Source organism: Molothrus aeneus, chromosome 3 (genome assembly GCF_037042795.1).
Source record: "Molothrus aeneus isolate 106 chromosome 3, BPBGC_Maene_1.0, whole genome shotgun sequence".
In the NCBI taxonomy this organism is placed as follows: Eukaryota; Metazoa; Chordata; class Aves; order Passeriformes; family Icteridae; genus Molothrus; species Molothrus aeneus.
Genome location: NC_089648.1, coordinates 91,141,165 through 91,161,445, shown reverse-complemented (window position 1 = coordinate 91,161,445; position 20,281 = coordinate 91,141,165).

The following is a 20,281-nucleotide window of genomic DNA, read 5'->3' as shown; positions in this document are numbered from 1 at the left end:
CTTCCTGAGGCTTGCAAGCAACCCAGGAGACTACAGTGTCATCCTACCAAAACCAGTCTGAACAGAAGCATGGTCAATATGTGTACATAAAACTGTTCATCTGGCACACATGCATATGGCAATGTAGGTTTAAAGAGACAATTCCTGTACCTAGTGAGACATGGTCCCAGTAAGCCTAATTTAGGTATCCAGCTTTCTGTCACACATCTGACACAGATAGTCCTAGTTACAGAAGAGTTGCTTGAAACCATATACTACATTTAGGGCAAATGCACTTTGTCCATTTAAAAGCAATTTTGGTAGGTCTGTACACAGTTCTAGAAAAGACCTTTTTTACTGATTGCCTCATACCACTAAACCAGAAGGGTTTTGAATACTTAAAAATTATCTTCCCCTGTATTTAGCACTTTTGACCAGAAGATCTGTAAGTACTTTAACAATCAGCAGTTCACCCAAAGAGAAAACTTTCAGTTCTGAGTTGTGCAGTGACATTTCCTATCACGATCTTGGAGGCTCACTTGTTTCCCCTCTCTTCTGTGCTGTGTAAGCAAATGGAAAGAATGGAAATCCAGCAAATGGAAATGTATTGACTGAGTTTTATTAATTTCATTCCAAATGTTATGGAATGTCTAATGAACTCTCTGAAGCTAAGTTCATTGTCTTTCAGCTGTTTGACATATTTCTCAGCTAATTTAACATTTATAAACACACACACAAAATTAAATTTTAATGTCATATTTGCATGTAAAATTCTGGCTGGACTGTAAGCTTGGTTTGTTTAAGAAAACTAAATTCTTATTACTGAAGAATAGAAGTATGAGCAAAAGAATTTCTTGTAAATAAAATTTAAAAATTAAAAAAAATACATGAAAACCCCCAAAAAACTCATAAAAAATAAAAAATGGTGCTGAACTTTCTTATAGGAAAAATGTATGACATTTTCCGGCGTTCTAACTACGCTTATGTGAAAAAAATTTTTGAACCTAATTTCGTTATTTTAAACACTTATTTTGTTGCATCTCTAATTGCCATAAAGATGAGTAACTAAAATCATAAAAGAAATGGGGTTTTTGTGCAGATAAAAAGGGAGCAAACACATAAATTGCTAGTAGAAAAAACAGAGGTTATATAGTATTTGTGTAGGAAAGGAGGAGACATTGACTTACATGTAGGCAAGAGTTTTTTTGTTGTAAGTCCTGCTGTAGTGCTGGATTTTAAAGTATATTTTCAGAGAAACAGTGTAGTCTCGATATGAATAGAAATGTGAGTGCTTCTAATTTTCTACTGGCTGACATGGTTCACAATGGTAGAAGAAGTGTCATATGAGGGGAGAAAACTTGCCCTAAACGGGCACACACTGTGTGTAGACTTTCTAACCAACAACTACAATTAGACTTCACATCTCCAGATTTCAGTGCTTCTTAAAAGAGGTTAAAGATGCTAAATTTGAGTTCCTAAATTTATATGTCTTACAAAAGTAGAGAGAAAAAGAATGCAAAACCGAGAACAAATGGAAATATTTATGCCTATTTCGAAAAGTGCTAGCCCACAAGTTTGTGATTTTATAGCAAAGCCCTAGACAATAAAAAAGTGAACAATGATAAGTATCTATGATCAGAAGTATCATAACTCATCACAATATCTCTGAAAGAGAAGATTTACTGTGCAATTTATTTATTCTACCACCCAAGATAGGGATGAGGTACAAAATCAGTAAAAATTGCATATAAACAAGGAAAAAGAAGATAATAGTCCCATTCCCCCATGGAAGCAAAATGCAAAACAGTATCTTGTTTTGCTGGGGGCAACTGTTGCCTTTTGCATAATTTTCAGAAAATGTACTTTAAGAATAAATCTCTGAGGTTTTCTTTTAGGAGCATTTACGTCTTTTTTAGTAACTTTTGAGTGAAGGTCTCTGAAGCACAAAGTTATATGCAGTATATTTAGCCTCTGTAATATAGCCTGTATTGTATAGCTCTTTTTTTTTTCTTTTTCTCCTCCACACCGTGTGATACCTGTGAGACAATGAACTTTCTATAGTTGTAGTAAGACAAAGTGACAGTCCTATTAAAAAAACATGCTAAGCATGGCACACAACTAAGCTTGTGAATGAGGCAGCACCAACACAAAATCAATTCTGATTCATCCACCCAGGGGTATCACCCTAATCTCACCAAATAAGGATGCTTACAAACCACCTGGACTAAAGTAGAAAGGCAACTAAACAAAATCCATCTGACTTCCTGACTTCTGCCGCTGGGCATGAGTCACCCATCAACATCTGTGCGAGACCAGATGGGCTCATCCTCAGCCAGAGGGTGATCAGGCTGATCTGCCAGATCCCCAAAGTACCATAATCCTTTAGACCTCCTGGGAGAATGCGTCATTCACCCAGACAGCCCTGGATCACACAGAAAGTGCTATTCTTCCAGCCAAGCAGCTGCTGAGAGCTCACGTATGGACCTTGCAGTTTTCTCTCTGAGTTATCTTATGTGAAATGCTTCAGCTGAACTGAGAACTCCATCATCTTCCTGAGAACCCTCACGTTTCATCTGCTAAGTCAGGACTTTTCCGTTCACTCCAGGAGGTGGGATATCAATGTTTCAGCCCGAAGAGGTCAGGGGACCCATATTCTTCCTTTTCAGAGTGACTGCCTGACTATGGGTGGTGCTATTTCCTTCATGAAATAGGAGATCTCTGCTCAGTAAGGCATTTACCCTCAAATGAGGGACTGAGGCGTCTGGTTTCCAAGTGCACAGAAATGTCTAATAAGCTGCTGACCTCAAACACCCACGCCCTGCTAGGTGTGATGTTTCAGCTGTTTCTGATAGAGCCCTAGAGATATTCTGACAGCCCTAGAGATATTCCGATATTGAGCCAGCCCTAGAGATATTCCGACATGAACAGCCCTCTGTGGGTAACCATCTGAGGCACCAGGCTCCTCCTCTCACAGTAGTCAGAAACTGAGTACCTCTCTACTATCTTAACGTCTTTCTGACAGGAAAGCATGAAATATCTTTGTTTTCAGCAGTCAAACAGGAGATGTCTGCCTTTTTAAGACCTCATCAGGACACTAAAGTTAACCTATAGGTATTTCTCACTGATATTCATGTTCTTCACCCACAAACACTTTAAATAGCAAGGGTGCAAGGATTTCTACAGTCTTCTAGGACATTAGAAGGACATCCATGCTGTCATTCCTGGAGTGCGTACTGGTCCTTGTGTACTTGTGTACTCAGTCCTCCTGACAAAAGAAGCAGGTTAGACATGAAATGGGGTCAGAAACAAGTTTGATTTGTTGTCCTGAGGAAGCCCTGGGCAGCCCCAATTACACCACTTACATACCTTTGCATATCTTTTCCTGTGTCTTGACTTCTCTCTTCTTGTCCTCCTTTTGTCATCTGTTATCTTTCACAACTAAATAACCACAATTATTTCTTCTGCCTTAGTCCCAGTTCTGCTGCATCTGTAGCCAAATTTGGAGGGTTTGATACCACTATCTAGACATTCCTGGCTTCCTAAGATGTTTCTGAGATGGTCACCCAGACAGTGCTAGCTTTGCACAAGTTGTGCCCAAAAGGTCACCCATATCCCTCCAATTATGTAGACATTTCTTAGAAGCAGCTCTCCCTTAAACATCTGTAAAATCCAACCTGCCTTCACAGTGCTATCTCTAACCTTTGTCAGATTCATGCATTGTTACATGCATTGTTACCAGTCACATCCAGAAATTCCAGCTATGTCTTGTCCAATAAATTCTCACATCCCTTGCAGTTATCTTCACCTGGGGTCAGGACCCCATCACCTGTCTGCAGCCCTGACACAATCAAGATGTCCCTTGGCCTGCAGACATGTGCCAGCTGAATGTTGAATTGATTCAGCCTAAGAAAGAAGATGAACTAGTTCTACATGTGGGAAGAATAGAGAATTTCAGGTGTGGAGCACCTATATTGTGTTTTTCCATGTGCAAAGCCTAAAGGAGGAATACTTTGACTTTTTAAACAGATTTTAAGAACAAGAGTCATCTCATATAATATAAGCTGTCTAAAATTTATGAAAAAAAAATCTGCATTTTGTTCCAAACTCAACACAAAAAAGCAACAAACAAACTAAGGAAGTTAGAAGTTTTTCCCTTGACTGATCAAAAATATTTTTTCTCTGCAAGTTGCAGGAGTTCTCTGTAAAGAAATGCTGCCCACTATCAATTCCATCAGCTGATTTTGTCACTCTCTTCCTTTTTTCTCCTCCTACCACCATGTGAAAATGTAAGACGAGTTTAAAAAAAAGACACAATTGGAACCAAAATCTGGGGCAATAATCTGCATTCCTTATTTCCAGCACTGAAGAGAAAAAGAAGTGCAAAGGAAATGATGGTTGTTTACTAGCTTTGACTGACAGAGCTATTGCCTTCTTGCAGTTTTGTAGGTGAAGTCATCATGTTGAGTGAATTTTTTGGGACAGATGGTGGAACTGGGACAGACAACAAAGAACAGATGGCCAATGAGAAGTACCAGAATAAAAACATGTGGTTTGGAGCTAGACAGCTTACTCCTTTCATATTAAACAGTTCAAGTAGTAATCTGTTTAATTCAAAATTTAAATTTTCTGTGGATGTCTTATAAAAGCTGCACTTAGTACCATTCAGATATTTGAGCATTTTGTCTTTGGAGGTAAGTATTCTAACTAACTAGGGGAAAAGTAAAATGAAGTAAAATGATTTTGACTTTTTTCTTTTTTTTTTTCTAATTAAAATACTAGTTGAAAGTGGTGAAAAAAATGTTGAAGTATAGGTACTGTTTTTTTCAGAGATATATAGAAAACTTAAAAATATTTTTAAAAATACCCTTCACTGGTTTCCACTCATCCCACTTGTTCTGCTACAGAAGACTGGTTTTATAGCTAAAGATGAGGAGAAGAGGTACTTGCATCCTCAAGGTACTTGACCTCGAAAGGTCATCTTCATTTGCTTCTGAGACTGACACAACCAGCATTAAGGGACATATCTCAAATCCAGCCTTATTCATTTCAGTTCAGTTAGAGCACCATATAAAGAATACAATCAGAGTGCAGTAGAGTGGAATCACTGTGTCGTTCAGGTACAAATTTGAGAGGTACTTTGTGATTGGTGCATCTCAATGAGCTTGGTATTAAAGCAGTATGGGATGAGATAAGATGTGCATGGGCCAGAATAAAATCTCTTCTTCAAAAAGGATGTTAAAGAATCCTTTCACTCTTAAAAATACAAATTCAGTTAAATCACACTGATTTTCATAATTTGAATTTATACTTGCATTTATACATCATTGATTCCTCAGTAGTTCTGGTCACAGAAGTTTTAAGGAAGTAGCCATTGACTTTTCTAACTTTTTACCTGAGAGATCTTTGAGGATCTCTAGAGGAGTAAGTTGCAGAGAACAATAATGTATTTCAAACTTCTTAGTCTTCTGTATTCTTATAAAACAAATTTATAAAATGCAGTTTGATCTTATTTGCACTACTGCTAGCATACTTTATCTGTTTCAATTGACTTATTGGTGCTTAGTGTATATTACATGATCTGAGTCAGACATGGTGTGTTTAAATGGCACAACCAACTTCTGATTACTTATTTTAATGAAATAACCAGGGGACTCATTCCAAACAGAATGAATTGAAGAGAACTGGAGAGAAAAATATACCAAAAATTAGCATATCTAAATTTACTGACTCTCAGACCAAAGTGAAGAAACCTTATTAACACCAGTGAGGTTATTATTTCAAGCAGCCGCTGTTTCCTTATGAACTTCCCCTGAGCTTAGCTGAGTTGGTTAGAGCATGGTTTTAACAAAACCAAGGTCATGGGTTCAATCTCTGTATGGGCCATTCATGTAAAATTTGGACTTGATGATCCTTGTGGGTGTCCTTGAGCAGAAAATATCTGTGAAAGCTGTGTTCTACACACAAAAGACAAAAATTGCAGTTGTGTTTCTGGAACCAACTTTTGAGAGCATAAGTTGGTTCCAGCAACACAACAGGCAGATTTTTGGTTTTTGTTTCAATTTAGGTTCCACAAATACTGATCCACTTCTGCAAACTGCCTTAAATCCTTTTTTCAATATGTGGTCCATTTTATAAGACTGATGCATTGCCTCTCTGATTCAATAGCTGTATGTGTTACATAAAATGATGCCTGCTTGGTTTATAAGGACACTGGTGAAACCTGAAAAGGTTTGGAGAACAAAACTTCCATGTTATGTAAGCCCAAAACTAAGAAATTCAGCCTTGGAAATTGAGAATCCTTGTTCAAGATCTAAAACCAGCACTTCAGATTCTCTCCTCCAATGTCACAGCAAGGAGTCAAGTTCAAGCTGAACTAAAGGTTCTGTACATAAATACATGCTCTTTGTCTGAGAATTGATAAAGAAGCAGTGGCCTCTACTTAAGTCCTCTCCTATCAGTATTCAAACCACCCTTTTCCCTCATTTTCCTCCAGCTGGCATCATTCTGAAGAGTGCTCAAACAGCAGCTCAGGCCAGATTGCAATCTCTGTGCCCCCTAAACTTTCCCGAAGTCTACAGAGATGTCATGGAAACATTTTCTACATAGGAACTATAAATTTTGCTGAAGATTCTTCCCATACAGCATTGAATCTTAAGTGTCTGAAATCTCCTTGATGTGCAGCCATCTTAACTAAAACAGGTACATCTGAACAGTGGGAGGAGGCAAGCTGGGTATGACAGAGGTGATTTCTGTAAATCCACTGTTCTACATGATTCCACAGCAGGCAGATAACGTGAGGCAGTTAACTTTGTTTATATAACCTGCCCAGAAGCACCCCTCTGTTTTGCAACTTGTTAACGAAATTGCTATCAACAGTTATACAAATTTCCCATCAATAAAAATAGGCACAAGTTGTCTATTTATTCCAACTGCAGGAAAACTATGATTATGAGAGCTAATCTGTGCACAGGGTATGTTTTATTGAGGAGACTGAATAGATGCAAATTACTCACAACTTTAATTTTGAGGTAGAGAAATATTAGAATTATTTTGCACATGGCAGAACTGAGAAAAATAAATTGAATCTTCAAGGCTACTCAGAATGGAAATAGATTAGATTGAAGGGTTAATTCAAATTTCTGTGGACTTAACTGGTATACCATGTCTAGATTGAGTTTGATGTGATTATTTCTATTAGAAAGCTCTCCTGTAAATCAAGGGGAAGTTTTAAACATAAGAAGAAATGTTTGCTGTCTTCAGACTATCAGGTTACACAGTTGATTCAGCTGTTGAAAATTTAGGTAAATAAGTAACTATTAGTAGTTGTCCTGCCCTTAGAGGGCATACAGGACAGTTTATTTTCTTTGCTACAGCATCTTTTAGATCGTGTTAACCCTGCCAACACTTCTGTCTTTCCTGCTATGTCAACAAGCGTCAGTCTGAATCCAAAGCTTTCTCATGAGTTAGCCACTCACACAGTATTAGTTAAATTGATTTTATCTGCATTCCACATCCATGTTAAACATCCTTCCACACTGAGGACATCTCAATAACAGCACAGCAACAATGTCTTTATATTATTTAAGTTACTCTTCACCTTCAAGATGTATTGATTCCTATCTGATTTTTATATTCAGATGGGAAGACACAAATCATCTCTTTCAGATCATCCCCAGACCCTCTCTCAGATTTGTTACAGTTCACAGGAATCACCAATGCAAAGTGAAACCAAAGGAGCTGTTGTCTTTTGGCAACTGTTCTTCAGTGTCTCACATGGGGCTCTGGCATGACCACACTTTGTGTGAAATGCCGAGGCTGGTTGCAGATTATTCTTTCCTCTCAGGAGGAGCAGGCAACTATTTCCAATTCCCTTGGTTCCTGTCTGACATGCACTGGCCATTAAACTCCCAGCCTTTCAAGAATGCAATCCTGAGGCCTCTACCTTAAGATTCAACTCTCCATGCAATGAGGATTTGTGGCAGTATTGGCTACCAGCTGGGAAAGACCTCTCTGCCTGCCTCCATTCTGACACCATAGCTTCTGTCTCTGCCATCTAGTACCATTTTTCTTCCTTATTTCTAGAGGCCTAAATGCAAAAAAACTCATTTGTTTCCAGGGTGTTTTCCCTGCATATTTCCCACTTGTTTCTTGAGTTCAGGAAGGAGCATCCTTCATGTTGGCTGCTCTCTGGTTTTCGCTACTGGAGACATTTCTTTCAAGTAGGGGCTGGAACTTGACCAAAACTATACGGGCTCAAAGTTCCCATCTGGGAACAGACCCCACATATGCAAAATAAGGCAAAACTGACAGTGAGGTTGCAATACTATCTTTTGGTGGTTTGTGGTTCTACCCTAACTCATATAAACTCTTCAAAGTTTTTGTGCCTGAATTGCCTTGAGTGTTTCTCCCATAACACTCGCTTGTTTGCTGAACTTTACTTCCTCACACTTCTCTATATTGAAGCTTCATTTTAAACCTCTTTTACTTAGGTCATCCTGCTCCCTGTTTCTGTTAGTATGCTGTTAATCACAGGAATGACCAAGGCCACCAACTAAGTTAAAATTTGGGCACCTTGTGCCTTCCCAAATAGTAAACCTTTAGACACACTCATGAGACAGTCCCCAGGCAAGACAAACACCATTACTTAATGAGGCAAACTCAGCTCTAAGAAATTATTCCATGTAGGAACATGTTACTTTCCCATTGATCCATTTTCTTGAATAAAGAGTTAAGTGGTTTATGTTCATACATATAAAATATTCCTTCAATATTAGTTAAAAGAGAGATGTATGTAATTACTCAACCTCACTCATTTCCACTTTATTACACTACTTCATAGGTGTGAACAAAATAAAGCTAGAGTGGGAAAGAGGTTTTGGTCTCTTGACTAGAGCTGTTGATAAAAGCTACAAAAGGAGGACTGAAAAGAAAAGGTACCATATGTGCTGATAGAGCACAAGAAAGATTTATTGGGAACTAGTTACACAGACTGAATAAGAGGGCTTTTGTCTGGACTGACAACTAATTGACATGAATTAGATTACAAGATAGCTGCCTCAAAACCTCTACAGGCAGAACTGCTAGCAGAAATACCATTAGAGGAAAGCGGCACAAACAATCAGAAAAAAAAAAAAAAAAAAGATATTGTGTGTTACTTTGTGTCCAACAGCTTTTAAAGAGCCAACATGGCTCTCCCTGAGTGGAATCCAGTCCAAAAATGCAGTGAACAAATTTGTCATGGGAAAACATGAGAATTATTTACATCTGTGGTACTGCCATGGCTGGCCAAATTCCTCTCTACATGGACTGAGCTGCATTAACAGAAAGAAGCATAGTTTCTAACTGCCCTAAAAACAGGGTCAGATGAGGTCACAGTGACAAATACATGTGAGTGTGGGGCGTCTCAGCTCTCTGCCACTGCGGTGCACAGACTGCAGAGCACAGTGTAGCCCTGGAGAGAGGCAGAATCCACCTTTGCGTTCATGTAATTCCGAAGGGGAGAAATTCTCATGTCTGGAAACAAATGCAAAATTTATCATGCATACCTTCATACTGTAACAGAATAAATTAACCCAGATGGAAGCCATAACTGTGAGGACACTGAATATTTAAATCTATATTAAAAATATATGCTTTGCTTAGAAGAAACAGAACAGGCTTGGTAAGAGAGTTGTTTGTTTTGGTATGTTTTACATATTTTATAAAGCATGACACAAATTTCAAATGCCTTCAAATCCTTCCATAGTAGTTTTTAATCTCAGTGCTTAACAGTGTTCTGCTTTCTAGTATTCATGAGAACTGATTTTATGAGCTCAAAAAGGAGTGTGAAGTTGAGCTTCACGGGGTTGATTATAATATTCAGAGTACCATGATTCAGAAGCAGCAAGGTGCTCAAACACTAATGCTAGAGGCTTGGTCTTGCCTTATAGATAGGGGTATATGCTAAAACCTGAAGTGCCTTTCTAAGATAAACCATAGTCTTCCTCCCTCCCTCTTTTCTTCAGCATTTTCAGACAGCTTTCAGAAATATTTTAACTTTCTTTGTTTAAGAAGTAAACAATCAAAGCACCTTGAAACTACAGATTATCTTTTTTCTTAAAATATAATCTGAAAAACTCTGAAGCCAATAAACCACAGAGCACAAAAGCTGCCTTTCTCTTCATCTATCCTGCTGGCCTACTTCACGTGTGTTCCCTCAAGTGAGATGGGAATAAAGTTGCAGCTGGAATCTACAGCATCTACAGTGGTGAATTGGTGGGATTTACCACATACTTCAATAGGACCAGTATATTTTTCAGATTGAAGACTTTGAGTCTTCTCTCCAGAAAGCTTCATTACCCAAACTGAGAAAAATGTGGGGGTGAAAAAAAAAAGAATTTTTTCACCAGAAGGTGTTTTAATGTAAATCAAACAAAGTAAATCCATTTTTATTGATACCAAATGACTACAAAACTCACAAGGAAGAAAGGTTTTCAGCATATTCGATATTTGACACCACTCTTAAATAGATTCCGTTATGTGAATGTGTTGTATCAGGACAATTGTGTTGATAGTGGCTCTTTTTGGTTTTGTTATTTTTTTGTTTAGGTTTGGTTTTGTAAACCAGAAATCAATTGCCCATAGATAGGACAAAGGCACACAACAAATGGAATACTTTTTTTGTTATGCTTTTACAACAAAGTTGGTCTTGGCATGCTTATTTCAGTTAAAGATGAATAAATATACGTCATCTATTTTTGGACTTGAGTTGTGCTAAGAGTCAATTTTAAATCAGGGCTCAGCCTCAACTATACAGATGGGATAAGGTTCCTTATAAGGTTCCTCTTTTGTCATACAGTTTCTCCCATAATCGTCCATTCAGGGGCAGGGAACTCGGAGCAGAATAGCAATTTCATGCAACCTCTTACTCTCTCATCATCAAAAGCTGTTGAAGATTTCCAGCAGTGTAACCAGAAGAGCATAAACTGTAAAACAAGAAAAACAAGAATCTTTTCAATCTATTTCCCATCACGATTTATTGACTTACACCCATGTGCAATTGATTCACTTTCACTGGTGGGTGCTCAGGGCAAGATGGCTCCAGCTCTGAGTACCCCCATCACTGCAGGCAGGACTCTCCTCCCCAGAGGTTTTGTGGCTCCCTCCCAGGTGGGCAATAGTAAGGGAAGTTGCGGTTGGCTGATGAAGAGAGCACTGATTGCTGCATTCTGTGGGACTCATGCCTAAATATTGCTTTCTTGTTCACTAGCATGGTACAGCAGTTAAATGATCATTGCATCCATAAAAAGCTACAGTAAAAACTTGTGCTATGGAGGGAGAGGGAGAGAGCCTTCCCACAAATGTCAAACAACAACCAAGGAAGGAGTTGAATGTCTTGAACAGTGAAAGAAAATCATTGGGAAATGTCCAGTATGTGGACCTACGAAGCTGTAAGAAACTGAGGTGAACATACAGCAGTTCTCTGAAATGTTCAAAGAACTACCCCAGAGAATATATGAAATTATGCAGAAGTAATTTTTCCTTCTATGGGTAACATGAGACATTTAATCCAGCCTAGGGCAGGCACTTACATACTTCTAGCCCTATGACCTGTATACCAATGCCCCACAGGACTGAGGACCTCTGGACTGGGCAAGTGAGGACTAGGATAGCCCAGGAGCAGGGAAAGAGAATTTATTTCTCTGCAAAGAGCCTCACTTCTCTATAGCAGGACAGCATTGGGCTGAGGGAATGGCTTCTTTGGAAGAGCCCAAGCAATGCCAGCCTAGCAGCCTAGCTGTTCCCTTTGAAGACACTGTCTCCCAGCTGAGGTTTCAGAGTATTCATAAGACCAGCACCAACAGACTCCCACTGCCAGTGAGGTGGTACATCCCCAGCATGGAACTTGCACCTGGATTCAGCCCCAAAAGTCCAAGATTTGCAGGTTGAACACATTTGTGAAATGTCTCTAATCAGAAAAAAGACAATTCTGTGATTGAGCTGGTAGTCAGGGACTCAAATTCCAAATTCTCCCACAGCTTTCTCATTTGATCTCAAGCAATTCACTTCATCAGTCTGTCCTCTGGTTCCACAGTAAACACTGATTTTTTTTTTTTAACCTGATTACCTGGTCTTTTAGAGTCCAAGGTCTTCCAGATGCTCTTCAGAAGTTTTCCCACTGCAGGTATGTGGTGTCCTTCTATACAGGAGACTGATTGAGGTTTTCAGGCACTACTGTTCCATAAATATCTAACAGTTGCTGAAACCTAAAAGATCACACTGAAAGCAGAGCTAAGATGATATAAGTTAAAGGTCAAGAAGCTTTTCCAGAAAAGTAAATATTACAGAAGATATATATCTTGCTTTTTCTTAAACTAAATATTATCTCCTCCTAGTTTTGCGAGGATTAAATGTGGGTTCTAAAAATTTTAAATATTTACAGACAGACTGCCTGAGAGAGCAGCAAAATGCATGTACTCAGAAGTCCTTCAAACATTATCCTTCAATAATATCTCTGTTAAATTATCATCTGGAAACCTACAAATAAAATCAGGTCTTGACAATACTGTGTACAAGATTTTGTAACAAGGACATTCTTGTATGTGAAAAGGGAAGCACTTCTGCCTATGTACTCTTTATCAAGGCCATTCAGAACTTGTGATAATTCCAGCAGAATGTAGCTTTCCTTATCCCCTGATTCAAAGAGGTTTTTATTGCAGACTCAGCAGTGTAGGGCCAGGACTTTCAGCTGAGCACTCTCATTTTATTCACTAGAGAACAATGGGAGAGACACAAAATCATGTTCAAATATTCTAGACAGTTACACTTAAAAATAGGAAAGAAATTCCCTGCACATGCTGTGGCTTTCATTGGTTATAAATATTTCTAGTGGTCTGCAAGTTTAAGTGTGAAGTACAAAAAGGATCTTACACAGCATTTTAACACCTTTACAAATGAAAGAGGCATGTGTTTCCTCTCCTGCTGGCTTTTCTTGTTTAGTTTTTAATCTATTTTGCCTTACCCCTATGAAGATCGCAGATAACTTCCCCTGAAAGTACTCTTCTCTGAAGGCTAGCATCAGTATAAATATGAGTAGTCAATTTTTTTATTCCTGAGCTTTTCAGTATCACAGTAGCTCAAGGAAACATCTAGATATTGCAGCAAAGCTGGATAGGCTATTTTAGCACTTGGAATTGTTTATGCCTCAAATTGCAGTTCTCTGTATTAAACCATTTGAGGTGATCCATAAACACCCAAGTGTCTAAATCAGATTATTCACTTTCTATGTCTTCCTTAGTGCTGACAAAGAACTTCACATGTTCCACATCTGAAATATATCATCTATCACTGTTCAAAGCCCTAGACCAAACCCCATTGGGTTTGCAAATTTAGCCACAACTCAATCAGCTGAGACTCATTTTACTCAGAGGAAAAAACTCCCAGGGACCCTCTACTAAAAGGTCAATAGTCCTGGCTTTGATTTGTGACCTCTACAGTTGTACACAAGTGAAGAAGGAAGAAAGAGCTACTGAAGAAACAGAGTGCTGGAAAAAGATGAAACTCCATCAATTCAAATTCATCACACTTCTGTTCTGACAGGATTGAACTGTCAATACTAGGGAATTACCTCAATAATTACCTCAATCTTGTCCAAGAAAACTTAAGAATCAAGGACCTAGAGTTGGAAACTTGACCTTTTTTTCCCCCTAGACAAGTCTATGTAAATCTGCATCATTTTCTATAATTCCTCATATATAATGTAAAGGAAATAATCTGTGCTACCATATCTGTGACCTATTTTTTGTCCTCTTCATGCATCTTAATAAAAAGCAGCTTCACCAGAGGAGAAATAGGACCTACTGCGCTCTTCAAGGACTGCAAATGCTTCATTTAAGGATTTATCTTTTCAAGAAAACAATACTCATTGTTCCTTCTGAGCTGTCCTGGTCAAGAACAGGAGGTGGCAGGAAATCATTAGGCAAAGGATAAGTATAGGCCAGAGGTAGTATTTTTGAACTATTATTTTAAAATACTTTGAACTATTTTGAAAACATTTTGGGGAGCTGAAGTACAATTGTGTGCAAGATTCTCTAGGCTGACAGATAGCAGCCTGTTCCCTCCCCCTTCCCATTTAGGCACTGACAACCATCTCCTTAGATCATTACTCAGTCTAGCCTGTTTTCTATGTCAGCATCAAAAGCCTCCTCTTTGCTCAATTTTCCTCTGTAGAACTTCCTATTATCACATCACTGATACAAGATCACTGACAGCCAAACCTCCCAAACACTGCTATAAATACCACTATTTTATCTGCTTAATCCTGCTATGGAAAATAATACATTGTGGCCATTTTAATCAGCACCTTTGTGGTCAGACTGTGTCTTTCAAAAGGATCATCAAATTATTCATTGGCAATACACTTTATAATAAAATTCCTATTCTCTGGAATAGTGTATAGACCTATGGAATTTTGTCAAGACACTGACTGAATAATTATACTAAGCAAATAATTACTATACCAAGCATATGCAATCTATAGGATATGAGGCAAAATTCATTTATTTGTTTACCACAGTTCTTTCTATCACATTTGTTGCTGCACCTTCGAAGTGGACCATCACTCCATAGCCTGATTCCCAAGTGTGGAAGAATCAGTTCAAACCTGTCCCACATCTTCCAGTCAGTCAGTCAGTCAGCTGCAAGAAGACTGCAGGAGAAGGACTAGTCTGCTGCATTACTCCTCAAAGGGCATATTTTTGTCACCTTGGTAGACACACCGGTGCACAGGGTGATGTACCAATTTCCCCTGAGCAACACGAGAGCTGGAGAGTGATGGATAAACACCAGCAAATCCCATGACTCACTTCCCTGAAGAAAAGGGTAAAGAAACCTTTAGTGAAAGCCAAGCCTCTTATTTCAGGATTATCATATCTCTTTCAGAAATCAAGATGTATATCTTCCCCACAAGCCTGCAGAAGTGCCTACCCACACAGATGAGAAACTCCCTGCCCTGCTGTGCCTGCATGGCTTGCTAAAGGAGCACAGTCTGTGCAGGACTTAACCACTGCCACATCAAAGGGTGAATAGATTCTCATACATGCATATTTATATGCTTCCTATCCTTCAAAACTATTTACATTTCCAAGCCTCTATAAAAGTAATAGTTTTACACTGGTCTTTGCATGAATGACAATAATAAACAAATAGCCATTTTTATCACTATTTAGTTTTAAAATATAACCCATAGCACATGAACAATGTGCCTGGTTGCACTTTCAGAGGTTACTACCAGGGTATCTTTCACATTCTTCAAGCAAGATGTGAAAATCATGTGGAAGCTTTAAAAGCTCACATTGAATTACTTGATTTATATTTTTCCACATACATTAATTTTTAGTACCATGCAAATATTTCTATTGGCACAGTATGCACTACCCTGGAGAATTTAACTGGATTCACAAATTGTTACAATATCCCTCTGTTAATTTAGTTCATTCACAGTATATATTAATGGATGACTATCTAGTAAGAAATTATTTAAAAATTGTAGTTTGGAAATTAGATAAAGGTCTGTAGCTATTTGGCATTGAAATACTGAAAAAAACTTCAAATAGGTTTTTAGTCTGACAACTCCTAGCTACTGATAGACTTCCATCTGGTTTATGAAGGGTATTATACACATATAGTGACATTGGCTGCAAAGCATGGTCTGGACCCAATGATCCAAATAGATCCCTTCTGCATCTATGTTCCAATAAAAATGCTGTAAAACTAACAATACCAGCAATAAAAGCAAGGTTGAAGGTGTCTCTGTCTTTTTCTTACTGCATATAAAAACTCCTCTTTACAAATAACTAACCATTCTGAGACAAATATTGTTGGGTTTCAGTGAAAATAGAATTTAAGGTATTTTATGAAAGAGCAGTCCTTTTCTCCAAGCGAGGAATAAACAGACAGTGTTTGCTAAACCTTTTTATTCAACGTAAAAAAGTTTTTGCCCTTCTGGTTTAGTTTAATTTTCATGCTTTTTACCAAACAGGATGAGCTCAAAGCAGTCAAGCATGTATAAAGGTTAAAACACCCTTGAAAGGCTACCCTGTTCTGACTTACAATCTCCTCCCACAACTCACAAGCCCTGCCTCTCAGCCTCTTTAGTACTGGTTTTAGGTGTCCGGGATCTCTGCATATTCCTTTTAAGTTTCTGAAGGGGAAAATGAAAGTGTCAGAGAGGAACAGGTTATTGAGGAGGCCTTGCAAACAGACAGTTTGTTTTTCAAATATTTATTTTTCTCATCTTGAGGCCTCCAGGTATGTTTGATTTAAGGCACTGAAAGAGCAGCCATTCCAGTGGGTTGAAACTTTTTCACTAAGCAAACAAGCACAAGGATTAGAACATTAGAACCCTAAAAGAGCTCATGTTGCATCACACTTGGTGTTAGCTAAAATTTTCCTGCTAACCAGCTCAAATGAGTTTCCTAGTCAGCTGAACAATCTCACAGATATTTTTGTGACATTTTACTAGCAGCTCTGATAAATAAATGGATCTCATTAGAAAGTGGGTACTGATTTCTAGTGATAACTTTTGCTAGGTTAAGAGACATCTGCAAATATTATCTATTGAATTATTTTTTTACAAAACCTGCTCTGCATACACACATGCTTTGTTCAAATAAAAGCCATTGAGACATATGTATTCAGACTTTGGTTGCAAAATTGTGCAAGGGGCTTTTTAAAGGCTAAATAAAGGTCTTGCATATAGTGGGCACATGAAAATGTCCTGAGGGACTGCATGATGTGTTTTAGCAAGAAAAGGCAACTGTAGCCTACAGCCAAAACCCCTTTGAATAATTTATCTGGGAGATCATTGAGAAAAATGAGTGGGAAGCATGTGAAAAAAATCCCATAAAAGCTTCCTGTTAAGGGAATGAAAGCATAGTTGTTCAAGGAGCAAAAATGACACTGATGCCCTCCAGTAACACGGAAAACATTGAAAACCATGCTCCACAATATCAAAAATACTTAACATATTCTGGTTTTATTTTGTAAGGAAGAGACATTTCAGAGGTATAGTTCACGAAGCTCTTACATGGAAACAGAGGCAGGAGTCCCTCACTTTTCAGTGATATATAAAAGCTAGCAGGATGAGCTTAATAAAGCTCAGGCTCCCTAACCTTCACATCTTAGTTGCCATCTTCATCCCACAGTCTTTCCCAATTAACTCCAGCTCTTTATTGTTTCAGTATTACTGCCAGGGAAGTAGCAAATGTCTGCAGAATCCAACCCAGTAAAACCCTTTTTCAAAATTCTCTTCTATTGTCATCTAAAGCTGTGTAAAACCTGTTGAAAAAATTTAAAGCCTTAAGCACTGACCTGGTACATTCCTATCAAGTAAAAAATATGGATCACTTTTAGAGAAAACACACTAACTCCTGGAGAACTTTGCCCATCCAGGAGGGTGTCAGACTGAATAGGAACCGCAGAAGCCAGTAAAGGGGATGTCCAACAGAGATGTGAAAGTCTGAAAAGATAGCAGTACCCCATTCTGTGGCTGCAGAGAAGGCAGAGTACAGGGCAGCCCAAATTGCTCAGACTCATGCACAAAGCTGGAACAGTTCTCTGAACTTGAGAGACTTGATGGCAAACAGTTTGACAAGTCACCTTTTATCACCATGCCTGATGATGTGCCTCAGGAACATGGCAACATCTGCACTCTCGAGTCACCATGGCCCCAGTGAGACATGGCTCTCTTGGGGAGTGCTTCAGAAAGAGCCATTACCTCTGCATTACACTATTGTATTTTTTTTCTTGAAATTTCAATATCTTTGGACTTCTATCATACCACTTATACATGCACACACACACAAATATATATATGCACACACACAAATATATATATGCACACACAAATATATATATGCACATATATATATATATATAAAAATACATATACATACATCTACATGCATATATACATTTTTTCACTAGTGAATCTCCATCATGGCCTGCCAAAGAGTTGAGCAGGACAAGAACATTAGTGCTGTCTTTTCTTGAATGAGTGTTTGAAGTGTCTTTTAAAATAGGAGTCAATTACTTTATGTTTTGTTGTTTGTTTGGATTTTCTTTAAGAGAGGAGCACTCCAATATAGCACATTTTCTATGCAAAGTACTGCTCTTCTCACCCTCCCTGGAAAATTCCACTGTGTGCTTACTACTCCAAAGAAATGAAATTGAATTTTTTGAAGACTGACATCTTGCCCTCTTTTCCTCGCTAAGAAAACAAACAAAAAGAGTTTGAAGTTTTTACAAGTGTAAAAGAAAGATATTTCTTAAGATGGCTAAAAGCAGAGCAGAGTCTGGCCCAGCAAAACATAGGTTCCAACAATGGAAAACTTTTGCAATGTAATTAAATGTTCTTTCAATTGTAATCTTTTTTGTTTAGGGCAAGCTGAAATGATGCTTTGTCTCAAGGTTTAGGTTTTTTTAAGTAACTGGAAATGATGGTTAGAATTTTCATGGCAAGAGCTGAAGGAACGTGAAGATGTGAAAACAGCAAAATATGGTTTCAATATGTCAAGATATTCTCCAAGGAAACTAGATAAGGGTGCGCTGCAAATCAAGCACAGATTGTTGGGTGATGAACAGCACAGACCTGTGCTTGCTAAATAATGTTCTCAGTCATCTCAGTAACATTTGACTTATAAAAAGAAGCAGTGATTTGGTTAGAGCAGATATGCAACAGAAACAACATAGTTGGTGGTCCCAGCTTTTGCAGACTGTTGCTTTAACACAGTCAAATAGAACAAAAATCTGGTGATTTATTGTTGGGATACATTTCACTCTCTGGGCTGGATGCCATCAAGTTTAGAGTCAGGGCTCTGTAGGCTGCAGTAAACATATCTCATTCAAACCAACAGGCACATCTTACTCCTAATCTTCACACACTGTCCAGTAGAGTCTCCCTGGCCCTACTCTACCCATCATTTACTGCAAGCCTCCACATATTAAGAAAGTAAAAATACTGTCTACCAAGATGTCACACAGTTTTTTCACCCATGGTCAAATGCATAACTGGCCCTGAAAATCAGAACCATGTGAGAGTGAGCAGAAAATATGTCATTACACTCTTGGGTTTAAAATAATATGTCTAGCTAATATTCCACATCACAAACACCAATGCCTTAAAATGTTGGGACACACTCTTGCAAAGCAAGTATTCTCCCTGTGTAAAGGCAGACCTGACACAATGTAAAATTGCCTGTAGAGAGAGTGGTGAGCCTGCTGCAGCCCAGCCTGCTGCCCTGAGGGGAGGCAACAGGCAGCAGCATCCTCTGAAAGAGGAAATGCATCCTGGGGTGTCACCACAACGGTCAGAAAGATAGCTGAGGGAAAATTCTGACTTCAAAAACATGACCATCAGCTCATAATGATCGGTTTTATAGTTATCAGGTAAAAAAAAAAAAAAAAAAGAAAAACCAAAATAAAACCACCAAACCAACAAACTCTGCCAGTAAGGGATAAATTAATAGCATTCAAAACTAGGCTTCAAAACCTCACCAAACTAGGTCTCCTGGGATGGCAGATTAATTCAACACTGCCCTCTGAATCATTTTGGTGCCAAGATGAGATAAAACAGTGATCTGCATAGTAAGCAACTATGCATAAACTCTCCTTGCTGAGCGCACCAAAACTACCCAGACTGCAACTCCAGAGTTTTGGCTAGAACTTTCTACTGCTCTATTTACACTCACTAATTCTTTATACTAATGGAGAGTGCAATTATAGCAGAGAGTAAGATGCTAGCCAGGATTCCAGTTACAGTCCTTATTTGATAGGAAGCTAATGTGATTACATTCAAATTCTAGCAGAGCAACGTGGGGAGTATTGGCAGCCTCCTGTAAGGCAGAACTGTAGCAAGCGATGTGAACAAGAGGCTCAGGCTCCAAACAGCAACGCTCCATCCAAATACTTGTAATCAATACCTGTATTGTGCTGTTCTTCAGCTACTCTGTCACAGATATCACCTGCTCTATCTTCAAAAATAACTAGCACCATCAATTACATTTGCTTAAAACACAGAGTAAAGGATCTGGAAGTAATTTAACAAATGAAAAAGTTTTTATTTGTAAATTATCTCAATACATTAGAGTATATAACTCCAGTACATTATTCACTGTAGTATCATTATTCCTTAATGTGTGTGAAAGAGCTATGGGAACCCACAGACATCCTCTTCTGTCTGGTGTTTCTTAGGAGATGTCACATTGAAATCCTCTCCTGCACCACCGTGCTCATTAATTTGAGGAATACTGCAGCCAGAGGGAGT